Below are 12,060 nucleotides of genomic sequence, written 5' to 3' on the forward strand. Positions count from 1 at the left end.
TATTAAAGAGACTCATCACTTGCGTACGTTTTTTTGTGCAGAATTTGAATTGCCGCTCCGAGGCCACAATGAAGCAGATAGTTCTTTAAATACAGGTGTATTTAAGGGATTAGTTAACTTCACGTCTGATTTGGTTAGCGTAATGAAGTAACACTTAGAAACAGCTAGTGTATTTAAAGGACATCCAAAGATGATTCAAAATGACATTTTAAGTTGCATGCTGGCAGTGTGTAGGGAGAAAATATCTCAACAGATTAAAGAAGCTGAATTTCTTGGCATGCAGAGTGATGAAACAACCGACACCTCGAACCATTGTCAGTTGGTCATTGCTTTAAGATAACTACACAACGGCTCGGTACATGAAAGATTCTGGGGATTCTTTTATCCATCTGACAAATTGGCGAGTGGAATAACAGAAACCTTATAGAAACAGATTAATCCCCTGGTAGGCCATTCTCGCGATAAGTTGATTGCACAGAGCTATGATGGAGCCCAGGTTATTAGCGGCTCTCTTGGTGGAGTTCAGGCAAAGGTTCGTGAGCACTATCCGTACGCATATTACGTACATTGCTATGCCCATAAGCTTAATCATATCATGGTACAGTCAACAAATCATATTCCTAAAGCGAGGATTTTCTTTTCAAATTTATCAGCGATACCTGAATTCTTTTTGAATTCATCTCAGATCGGATTTCCTCGAAACCATCGTTAAGAAGAAAATGCTGAAAGTTGTACACGCGCGCTGGAATTATAACATAGGAACTGTGAACGTGGTGTACGAAAACAGAGAAAATTTAATAGATTGCCTTGAAGAAATTGAAGAGAAATGTACAAACAAGATCACATTAAATGAAGCAAGTGGCTTAAGACGCATTCCTTGTGATCCTGAATTTGTTTTCTGGCTATATGTGTTCCATAGTCTATTTCCTCACATTGATCTTCTATATAATCAAATTCAGTCCCGAAGCAAAGATAATGTTCAAATAAGAAATGGCATTGATTCTTTCGAAAAACACGTAATAAGAGGAAGAGCACAAATTGATGTAATTCACAGGAAAATTGAACAAAACTTCCCATAACCGGATCGAAAGAGGAAAAAGGATGATATTTCTCCACATAGTAGACGAATAGTGTCAGCCAAAGAAATATGCGACGTGGTTTCAATGCAAGTAAGAGAGAGATTTTCATTCATTGGCCATTTGGAAGTTTCTATTTTATTGAATGATGTTCACTTTGAGGCACATTCTACCAAGTTCCCACAGGAAATTTTTAACCATATCTGTTCATTTTATCCCATGCTTGAAACAGAAAAACTCAAAAGAGAACTTCAAGTTATGTACCGAAGAGAAGATTTCCGGAGTATTAGAGGAATAATTTATATGTTTATATTTCTGAGGGAAAATAGATTGTGAATTGTTTTAGTGAAGTTCATAAACTTCTCAAAATTGTCATTACCAGCCCCATGACAACGGCTAAATCAGAAAGATGTTTCTCCACTTTGATACGCATAAATTCTTTTCTTAGGAACACAATGAAAACGAGAGGTTGAACGCTTTGTCAATGATGACTAAGCAAAGATATGATACAATCAACTCCAGACTTTGACAAGAAAGTGTTGGACAAATTTGTGAAATTGAAAGAGCGGCGAATGGATTTTGGTTATAGAAATTAGGGTTGGTGAATTAGGTCTATGTAAATAATTGAGTTAAATATCAAACCATCTGTTCACATTAACTATGTTAGGGAAAACTGTCGTGATTTTTATTGTGAAATTGTGAAATAGAAATAATCTCTTCAAGAGACGTTGGAAATTTCTCAGCAAATCTATTCATACTGAACTCCAGGAATCGGAACAAGAGACATGCAGAGAACAGGCATCCTGTGCAAGACTTTACTTGCGGCAGGGTGGTCAGTTCTTCTACGCTCTTCCACCCACAGCATTAGGTAATTTTCTACTTATCTCGACGATGGGGTAGCACGAACCAAATTGTATCAATTCTTCATATTTCTCTGGCTGAGTTGGGCATCAAACACGGGACCTCCTGTAGAGCAACCAAAAACGGTAACCGCAGGACCAGAACGTGATCAGAGGATGAAGGTATGTACTATCTTGTACTAAATTGCATTAATAGTACTACTACTACTACTACTACTACTACTACTACTACTACTACTACTACTACTACTACTAATAATAATAATAATAATAATAATAATAATAATAATAATAATAATAATAATAATAATAATAATAATAATTGCATATGCATTGCACTGTATAGTGTTCGAATTGTGTATCTTGATAAAATGGTTTGAAGAACTTGAGATAAATGTGGAATTATGAAACTAAGGCGCGCCCCCCACTGCTGATATCCACGAGCCGCCACTGTATAAAACAAATTACAATTGAACACCGCCGTCTCGATCCTCTTATACTGTCTGCTCTATGTCACTAGTTTAACCGTTGCCTACGAGATACACACGGCCGGGAAATACAGCACACTAGACTTGTCCTCACCGCCGTCTCGATCCTCCTATACTGCCTGCTCTATGCGAGCCTTTTTGCGACCACGCTGTGACAAATTTTCTCCGCTAGATGGCAGACATAGACGCACAATGTTCCAAACTTATTCTAATGACGACAGCCTACAAAACACTATGCAGTATGGTCAGTGATTTAGTTGGAAAAAATTATTTACAGGAACTCACATTATTAATTCAGCAATTTCCAGATGGACTCGTATTGGGTGTCAAAATCAGCGGCCTCATGTTTCCGACAAGTCGTTTCATCAGATGAACGTCTCCCCTTTCGTAGCCATGACTTGACATATGGTTGTGGGTTAAATATATGCACAGGAGGTCAAACGCTGCTTATGAAAATAAGTCCGCTTGATCTTGCAACCAGCAGCCTATTTCTCTTTTCGGTGTGGATCTCATTCATGGTACTGAAAGCTCTTTCAGCGTCTGCTTAAAAGATGGGAATAGTCTGTACATTCTTGATTAAAGGCATCAGCTCCACTGGAATTTCCTTGGTCTCGACATACTATCTAAAAGCATTAATGTACCTCCTCTTGTCTGACATGTGGAAAAAGTCACAAAGGTTGCCAACACTCTCATCACCATAGCAGATATCCAAAGTAGAAGTGGAGGGCCAATTATTTTTGTATAGTACCTTTGAATCACTGATAATTATGAATATAAAAACCGTAAGGTTCAATATTAGTCCGCTAGAGTACACCCATGACGTTTCAGCGCTATGTATGGATTATAAGATTTTCTTACTGAATGTAAAAATGTTACGTCATTCTAAAGCGGGAAAATGTTTTCCGGAACGGCGTTCCGGCCCGTTCCGGTCCAACTAAACCACTGAGTATGGTCATATGTTCACTGAAGCTCGTAAATTACATCAGTAATATTAAATATCGGCAATATTACCTGTATGAAGTCGCAGTTGGCCTCTTCATGCACAATTTAAAGATTTTCCTGGACGAAGGCTTGTAGTGGTACTGTACTTTTTGTGTTCTTGCGAACGCAATATCAAATAAGACATCGTACGAACTTGGTTAGGATAATATCACTAACAGTTTGCGGATGTTTTTTGACCTCACACTGTAAAAAAAACTCATTCTGAAAGGTTTTTATTTGCTATTTGCTTTACGTCGCACCGACACAGATAGGTCTAATGGCCACGATGGGATGGGAAAGGCCTAGGAATTGTGAAGGAAGCGGTCGTAGTCTTAATTAACGTACAGCCCTAGCATTTTCCTTTTGTGAAAATGGGAACCACGGAAAACCATCTTCAGGGCTACCGCCAGTGGGGTTCGAACCCACCATCGCCCGGTATACTGAAAGGGAAGACTTCGCAAGTCCTCGTATTACGCTCGTACGTTTGAAGGACATCGACAATGGGGCACAGCAGCTTAAACGAACTCCTGCAGATGCTCCACCAAAGCAACAAAACAAGGTTTTGGGTATCGAACTCCTCCTCTGTCCTGATGCATATTCAGTTCCATTTAGCCGTGTCAAAGTTCTAGGCAGTGAGATGTTGCTGACACAAATGTCACACTCCATCCTCTCTTAACCAACACGAACCTAGTACCCTCAAATTAGGATTTGATTTCCTGTTTCTAGTTTGATTGGAATATTATCGTCTGGATATCTGAGGCTGTTCAAAATGTCTAAACATGAAGACGTTTGTTTTGTCATTGACCGTCACAATTCTTATCACAAGGAATCCACTATCCTCCACGGCTTTAATCACCTTCTGGAAAAAAAACCGCAGCCTGTTTCCAGTCATTTGACCGGGTCAGGAATGGAATGAATGAAGTCCCCATCTAGCCGCGAGAATAGGAATTGTGCCGGCTGCCGAAGCCTATCGCTCTCCTCCGGGGCAATGATTAATGAATGAATGATGAAATGAAAATATATTCGAGAGTGTTGCTGGAATGAAATATGGCAGGGAAAACCGTAGTATCCGGAGAAAAACCTGTCCCGCCTTCGCTTTGTCCAGCACAAATCTCACATGGAGTGCCCGGGATTTGAACCACAGAACCCAGCGGTGAGAGGCCAGCGCGCTGCCGCCTGAGCCGCGGAAGCTCCATCACCTTCTGAAATAAGGTGTAAAGCCACAGATGCGAGAGTAATCTGAGGATATCCAATTACTTCCTTTATTAGGTCCTTGCCTAGATAAAGCCGCCAGCCGCTTTTCTCTTAATTGCCTTCTAGACGGTATTTCACGGAGTCGTATCTTTTCTGGCTGCGTACCACCTTGCCGAGATTGGCAAAATGGTATACAACAGTTGAATATTTCGGGGAAAGAATCTGAAGTTACAGTTCTGCTTAAAATATACCCTGCGCGAACGGAAAGAAACAAGTACCAACACCTCAAAATCACTTTTGAAATATCTATTAGCATAACATGATTAATTCATTTCACAGTTCTATACAAAATATCTCTTGTACGAACGGAAGTGACTAGACACGTTTACTCATTGTACGAAATAACTTAGGTTTTCACACACATTCATGCACCAATAACACAGTGCTACACCCGCACTGACAGCGAAGATTGTGCGTCTACTGATGCACTCTTACGGCGACTTGGAAAAATATTGGTAATCACGCGTTCCTGTGTTAAACTAGTGGCATAGGGCAGGCAGTATAAGAGGATCGAGACGGCGGTGCTTGTCCTCGAGACACTTCCAGCAAGTGCCGCTAGAGTTCTCTTTACTGTTCTGTCTCACCCGCTCATTACAACTCGTTCGAATATGAAAAACTATAAAAATTCATTAAAACTAGTAATTTCAGAAGGCAGCAAAGAGATATGAGATCAAAGATAGACCAAGAGCAATTGCTTGACTTATTTTCTACAACGTATTTCTTACAATATGCTTAAACGAAATAAGTAATTCACGAAAGAAGCAGAGAAATCTGATAGCGAGTTTGTCACTTCTTACCCATTCCTTTAATTGTGCCTCAGAGTATCCGATAAGCGGATCGAGATTGCGGTCATAAATAACTTTGGGTTTAATCGCCCTTTATCCAATTATCAGCGATCCAATCTTTTCCTCCGCACATCTGATATTTTGACATTCGTATTGAAGCCGCTGTTTGGTGAGCGATGGTATGCCCGTTACGCAAATATTTAGCGTCGTTTCACCGTATTTCTCTTTTTTCTTCCCGTAAAATTAAATTTGTGTTCGCCTCTGTGGTGTAGTGGTTAGTGTGATTAGCTGTCACCCCCGGAGGTCCGGGTTCCGATTCCCGGCCCTGCCACGAAATTTGAAAAGTGCTACGAGGGCTGGAACGGGGTCCACTCAGCCTCAGGAGGTCAACTGAGTAGAGGTGGGTTCGATTCCCACCTCAGCCATCCTCGAAGTGGTTTTCCGTGGTTTCCCACTTCTCCTCCAGGCAAATGCCAGGATAGTACCTAACTTAAGGCCACGGCCGCTTCCTTCCCTCTTACCTGCCTGTCCTTTCGAATCTTCCCATCCCCCCACAAGGCTCCTGTTCAGCATAGCAGGTGAGGCTGCCTGGGCGAGGTACTGGTCATCCTCCCCAGCTGTATCCCCCGACCCAAAGTCTGGTGCTCCAGGACACTACCCTTGAGCAGTAGAGGTGGGATCCCTTGTTGAGTCCGAGGGAAAAACCGACCCTGGAGGGTAAACGGATGAAGAAAGAAGAAGAAAATTAAATTCGTTCTAACAGGAATAAAGCTCCTAAATGACCTATTTTAGCATGCTTTTCAGTTTGGTTTGCTTTTTGATCAAGTTCAGATACCGTAAAACTTTTTTTCTGATTTCATTGCCCGTATCCTACTTCTCAATTTGCGGATTATTTTCTGTAATCTGGTATTTAATTTTCTCATCCGTATATTTTTTAGATTTAACAGAGATACTCGTAGACTTTCCTTGATATAGAAACGAGACTTGTACTCCTTTTTCGTTTGTGGCTGATGTATGAAGACATGGTATGTTCATCGTTATCTGAATCGGAACTTTTACTAAATTTTGATGGCAATACATCAATTTTGGGAGCTGGACGCTTCCTGCTTTTGACATTTTCCTGTTTGTGAACAGGATACACAATGAAAACAGAAGGAAATTTGATTGATGTGCTTACACTGAAATCTGTTTTATGAGAATAATTGCTAGGTACCTAAAGAGATCCTACTATATCACTTTGCCTAGAAATAGTTTGCTTCCATTTCTCCCTTAAACCGCACTCGAAAGGGAAACTATGGAACATAAATTTTCATGCTTTTTTAGTGCCCTCCGAAATAGAGAGGTACACAACAGAGCACCTTCTTCTCAACCTCATAGACACTCACCGACAGAAACAATATTCACAATAAATTGCACAATATCAACACAGCATCACAATTACTCCGCATATCACAATGTCACAATGTTAAAGTCCGCCAAGAACAAAACGGAAACCTGACATCTAGCGGCCAAACCGTGAACACGGTCAGGCCGCTTTTTCAGCGACAAATTATTAGCTATGTCCCGGCCTTGTATATCTTGTAGGCAACGGTTTAACACAGGAAAGCGTGACTACCAATATTTCTCCAAGTCACCGTAAGAGTGCAGCAATAAATGCACAATCTTGGCTGTCAGTGTGGGTGTAGCACTGTGTTATTGGTGCCACACATTCTCTTTGATTGGTGCATGAATGTGTGTGAAAACCTGAGTTATTTCGTACAATGAGTAACCGTGTCTGGTCACTTCCGTTCGAACAAGAGATATTTTGTATTGAACTGTGAAATGAATTAATCATGTTACGCTTATAGATATTTCAAAATTTATTTTAAGGTGTTGGTACTTGTTTCTTTCCGTTTGTGCAAGGTATATTTTTCGTAGAACTGAAACTTCAGATTCTTCCCCCGAAATATTCAACTGTTGTATACCATTTTGCCAGTCTCGGCAAGGTGGTTCGCAGCCAGTAAAGATACGACTCCATGAAATACCGTCTAGAAGGGAATTAAGAGAAAAGCGGCTGTCGGCTTTATTTAGTCAAGGACCAAATAAAGGAAGTAATTGGATATCCTCAGATTACTCTCGCATCTGTGCCTTTACACCTTATTTCAGACGATGGAGCCTCCGTGGCTCAGGCGGCAGCACGCCGGCCTCTCACCGCTGGGTTCTGTGGTTCAAGTCCCAGTCACTCCATGTGAGATTTGTGCTGGACAAAGCAGAGGCGGTACAGGATTTTCTCCGGATACTCCAGTTTTCCCTGTCATATTTCATTCCAGCAACACACTTGAATATCATTTCATTTCATCTGTCATTCATTAAACATTGCCCCGGAGGAGTGCGACAGGCTTTGGCAGCTGGCACAATTCCTATCCTCGCTGCTGAATGGAGGCTTCATTCATTCCATTCCTGATCCGGTCGAATGACTGGAAACAGGCTGCAGAGTGTTTTTTTTCGGGTTCTTTTTTCAGAAGGTGATTAAAGCCGTGGAGGATTGGATTCCTTTTGATAAGACTTGTGACGGACAATCACAAAACAAACGTCTTCATGTTTAGACATTTTGGACAACCTCAGATATTCCAATCAAACTAGAAACAGGAAATGAAATCCTAATTTGCAGGTACTAGGTTCGTGTTGTTGAAGAGAGGATGGAGTGTGACATTTGTGTCAGCAACATCTCACTGCCTAGAGCTTCGACACCGCTAAATGGAACTGATTATGCATCAGGACAGAGGAGGAGTTCGATACCCAAAACCTTGTTTTGTTGCTCTGGTAAAGCATCTGCAGGAGTTTGTTCAAGCTGCTGTGCCCTATTGTCAAAGTCCTTCAAACGTACGAGCGTAATATGAGGACTTGCGATGTCTTCCCTTTCAGAATACCGGGCGAGTTGGCCGTGCGGTTAGGAGCGCACAGGTGTGAGCTTGCATCCGGGAGATAGTGGGTTCGAACCCGACTGTCGGCAACCCTGAAGATGGTTTTCCATGTTTTCCCATTTTCACACCAGGCAAATGCTGGGGCTGTACCTTAATTAAGGCCACGGCCCCTTCCTTCCCATTCCTAGGCCTTTTCTGTCCCATCGTCGCCATAAGACATAGCTGTGTCAGTGCGACGTAGAACAAATAGCAAAAAAAAAAAACTTTCAGAATGTGTTTTGTTACAGTGTGAGGTCAAAGAACATCAGCAAACTGTTGGTGATATTATCCTAACCAACTTCATAAGACCTCTATTATTTGATATTGCGTTGGCAAGAACACAAAAAGTACGGTACCACTCCAAGCCTTCGTCCAGGAAAATCTTTAAATTGTACATGAAGAGGCCAACTCTGACTTCATACAGGTAATATTGCTGATATTTAATATTACTGATGTAATTTACGAGCTACAGTGAACATATGACCATACTTCATAGTGTTTTGTAGGCTGTCGTCATTAGAATAACTTTAGAAGATTGAGCGTCTATGTCTGCCATCTAGCGGAGAAATTTTTTCACGGCGTAGTTGCAAGAAGGCTGGCATAGAGCAGGCAGTATAGGAGGATCGAGACGGCGGTGCTATTGAAGTTGATAGACGAGATGCAGTAATAATCTGCAACACTTAACTTTTTTACTTAAGCAGGTAGCAAAGTAGCACAGAAAAAATACAACTTTAGGCAGAGAATCTTGATGAGTGGGTTGATTAGATGCTTCAGGTGGTATCATGAAACTCATTTCATAAAGTATTCTGTCTTTCGTTTATCTTAAATCTCACTGACAGCAAGTTCCATGTACCTTAAGTCTCAAACGACATTTTCTCCATGGAGGTAGTGTTTTGATGTCCGACAACAAACTCTTAAAAATGAGTAAATCATCATCTTCCTTTTCTTTAAAATAACAAATACAATTTCCTTTTTTTTCAATGCCCAGCATTTCATCTTCTTGTGTTTTCTTTTGCTCTTTTAACACCTGAAGGCAAACACGAAGAGTTGCTCTGTGGCATGGACTCTTCACTTTATTGTAACGGTGATGGTATTAAGGTGTTTCATGTTCAGTAGAGAATGTGGATATTTCTTCTTGGCTTCTGTCAGCTTCAGGTTCTTCTTGTAGACTTGATTCGACCTTGTCAGAAGTCGAAACATCTTTAATGAAGAGCACTGTGTCAAAATATTTTCACGATGACCCCTTCAGTGCATCATTAGCTCCTGCTCCAGATCTCAGATGATTCAGTTTCTGGCACTCTTGTTGGAAATAATCTCCAAGATATGTCCATTTGGCTTTCACGGTTTAAACTGAAATAAAAACAAAGAATTGGCCTGAATGAGAAAATGAGAAATTTGTACCGATTTTTCAAATTACACAATACTTATGAAAGAATGTGACTTACGTATGTAACTAACTTTCTTATTTATTACGATTCTACACAACTATTTCTAATTAAATGAAGCTATTTTCTATTTATTTCAGATATCTTGCCTATGGAGAGTCACTTCATTCTTTGGCGCTTCACTTTCGATTGGACGTATCTACAGTTTCTCAAATTATTAAACAGACTTTTATCGCAATATTGAATGTTTCACGGGTGACGAACCTTCCAACACCTACAACTGAATTGTGGCAGCAAGTAGCAGAGAAGTATTGGGAGAAATGGAATGTTGCCAATTGTCTAGGAATGTTGGATGGCAGACAGGTAGAAATTAAATGTCTGGCTAAATCTGGTTCTTTATATTTTAATTCTGAATCCCGGAAGCAAACTACACTATCTCACAAAAGCAATATTTTTCAGGAGAGCCAAATAAAGAATTAGTTTGTCATTTGCAATTTATATTATAGTTCTATTGCACTTATCCTGTAGCTGAAATGAAGAGTAATGACTAGTGTACATGTGCCAGTTTGAAAATTTAATGAATGCTAGTATTTGAAAATGGGCTTAAATGGACATGATATTCTTTGCCTCTGAAAAGAATTAACTTAGAAGTGACTTGGTGTGTAATGTATCCAAATTAAAACCTTTATTTACTGTATACTTGATAATTACATAGACATTATTTTAGCAGTTTACACTTATTCAGATTCACTGTAGTGATGATGATGATGATGAAAATAAAACCTCAATAGACACATAAACAAACATGGCAGGAATGCCCACAATTCAGTCAACATCAGAATTCTCTTCTGTGTAATCCTTCATGTTATTAAAATATTTCAGGTTCCTGTAAAAAACATGGCACTCTGATGGTAGAAATGACAGTAATGACAATAGATCATGGTATTTCTCCTTAGAGATTGGCTTTCTTGTTTTACTAATTACATTAAGGTTCACAGGCAGCTTTGGAAATTTTCTTGCATTCCTTTTCAGATTCATGTCCAGAAAGTTGACATTTGCGTCTAAAGATCTCTTCAAGTACAAGACACTTGTAACTGAACACATGTTGAAAGCAACAGAGGCTGCTTACTTGTGGTTACCTTTTGGAATATAAATGGTGAAATCTGAGAGGAAGTGTAAAGAGGTTTAAAATCCTTGAAGTCTTGTAATTCCATGTTACAACAATTGTACAGTATTTGGTTGAGCATTAATGAACCAACAGCTGCCAGTCCCAAGGCATCACAATAGAAAGTTCTGCATTATGACTGATTTGTGGATACTTGTGTAGAATTCAAAGAGAAAAGCACATGATCATGCACATATTCTTATTTTGAGCATAACAGTTGTCAGTCCAAATAGTAATTTCCTCCACATCTGAATTTGGAATGGTACAGCTAGCCCGTTTCCAAAGAGCTGAAGCTAATTCGTTGCCTCCTCGGCCCCCTTTGGACTCGTCCCACATCACGCAACAAGCAGAACTATCAGAGGAGTCAAATATTGTAAAATTAATTGCCCAGAGTTTTTGTTTGTAGAAACTAATGCTATTAGCCAAACGAGGAGTAGATAGATGCTTCTGAAGCTCAGCCGTTATTACTTTATGCTTTAGACTATCCTCTGCTATTTGTATATCCATGCTTTTCATATTATAACGTGTTTTAGATTCCAGAAGATGTGCATCATATGAACATTGTAAGTCGTCTCTTTCCTGCTGAGTCACATTGCGTTCCAGTTTGACTGTAAAAGAAGCACATGTGGTGGTCTGAAAGATAAATTAAATTTCTTATTAAAATCTGCATATAACCATTTTTTAGCCACATTGTGAGGTTCAGTGTTTTGTTCACAGAATTTCATATATAAAGCATACATTTTCTCAATATTTAGATGTGACACCAAGAACTTCCTTTCTGAACTTTCCCTGCTGTAGTGACTACTGTATGTTGGAAAAGAATCAATATGATTGCAGACGTTATCCATAATCACTTATGAAGTTTTGTTACTTGGAGTGTGTTTTTCTCTTTGATCAGGTTCTGCCAATCCCCCTGGCATTTCCTTCTTCAAGGCAGTAATAGCAAGTGTGTTAGAAATACAAAGTGTATTGAGAAACATGGCTTTATATACTCATACTAATCTCTTATACCGAAAATCTGTATTCGATTTAGAACCCAATCTACTCCTGCAACGTGCAACTGGTTTTGTTTCTATGCATGGACAAATAAATTGTCTTCTCATATCATTACTTTTTGTGTATCC

At 39.8% G+C, this 12,060-nt stretch overlaps 1 pseudogene; it reads right to left on the reverse strand.

Moving 5' to 3' along the window:
* Window positions 1–9,023: 9,023 nt before the first annotated feature.
* Window positions 9,024–9,725, reverse strand: LOC136864926 (uncharacterized; annotated as a pseudogene).
* Window positions 9,726–12,060: the final 2,335 nt, after the last annotated feature.

Source organism: Anabrus simplex, chromosome 2 (assembly GCF_040414725.1).
Source record: "Anabrus simplex isolate iqAnaSimp1 chromosome 2, ASM4041472v1, whole genome shotgun sequence".
NCBI classification, from domain to species: Eukaryota; Metazoa; Arthropoda; class Insecta; order Orthoptera; family Tettigoniidae; genus Anabrus; species Anabrus simplex.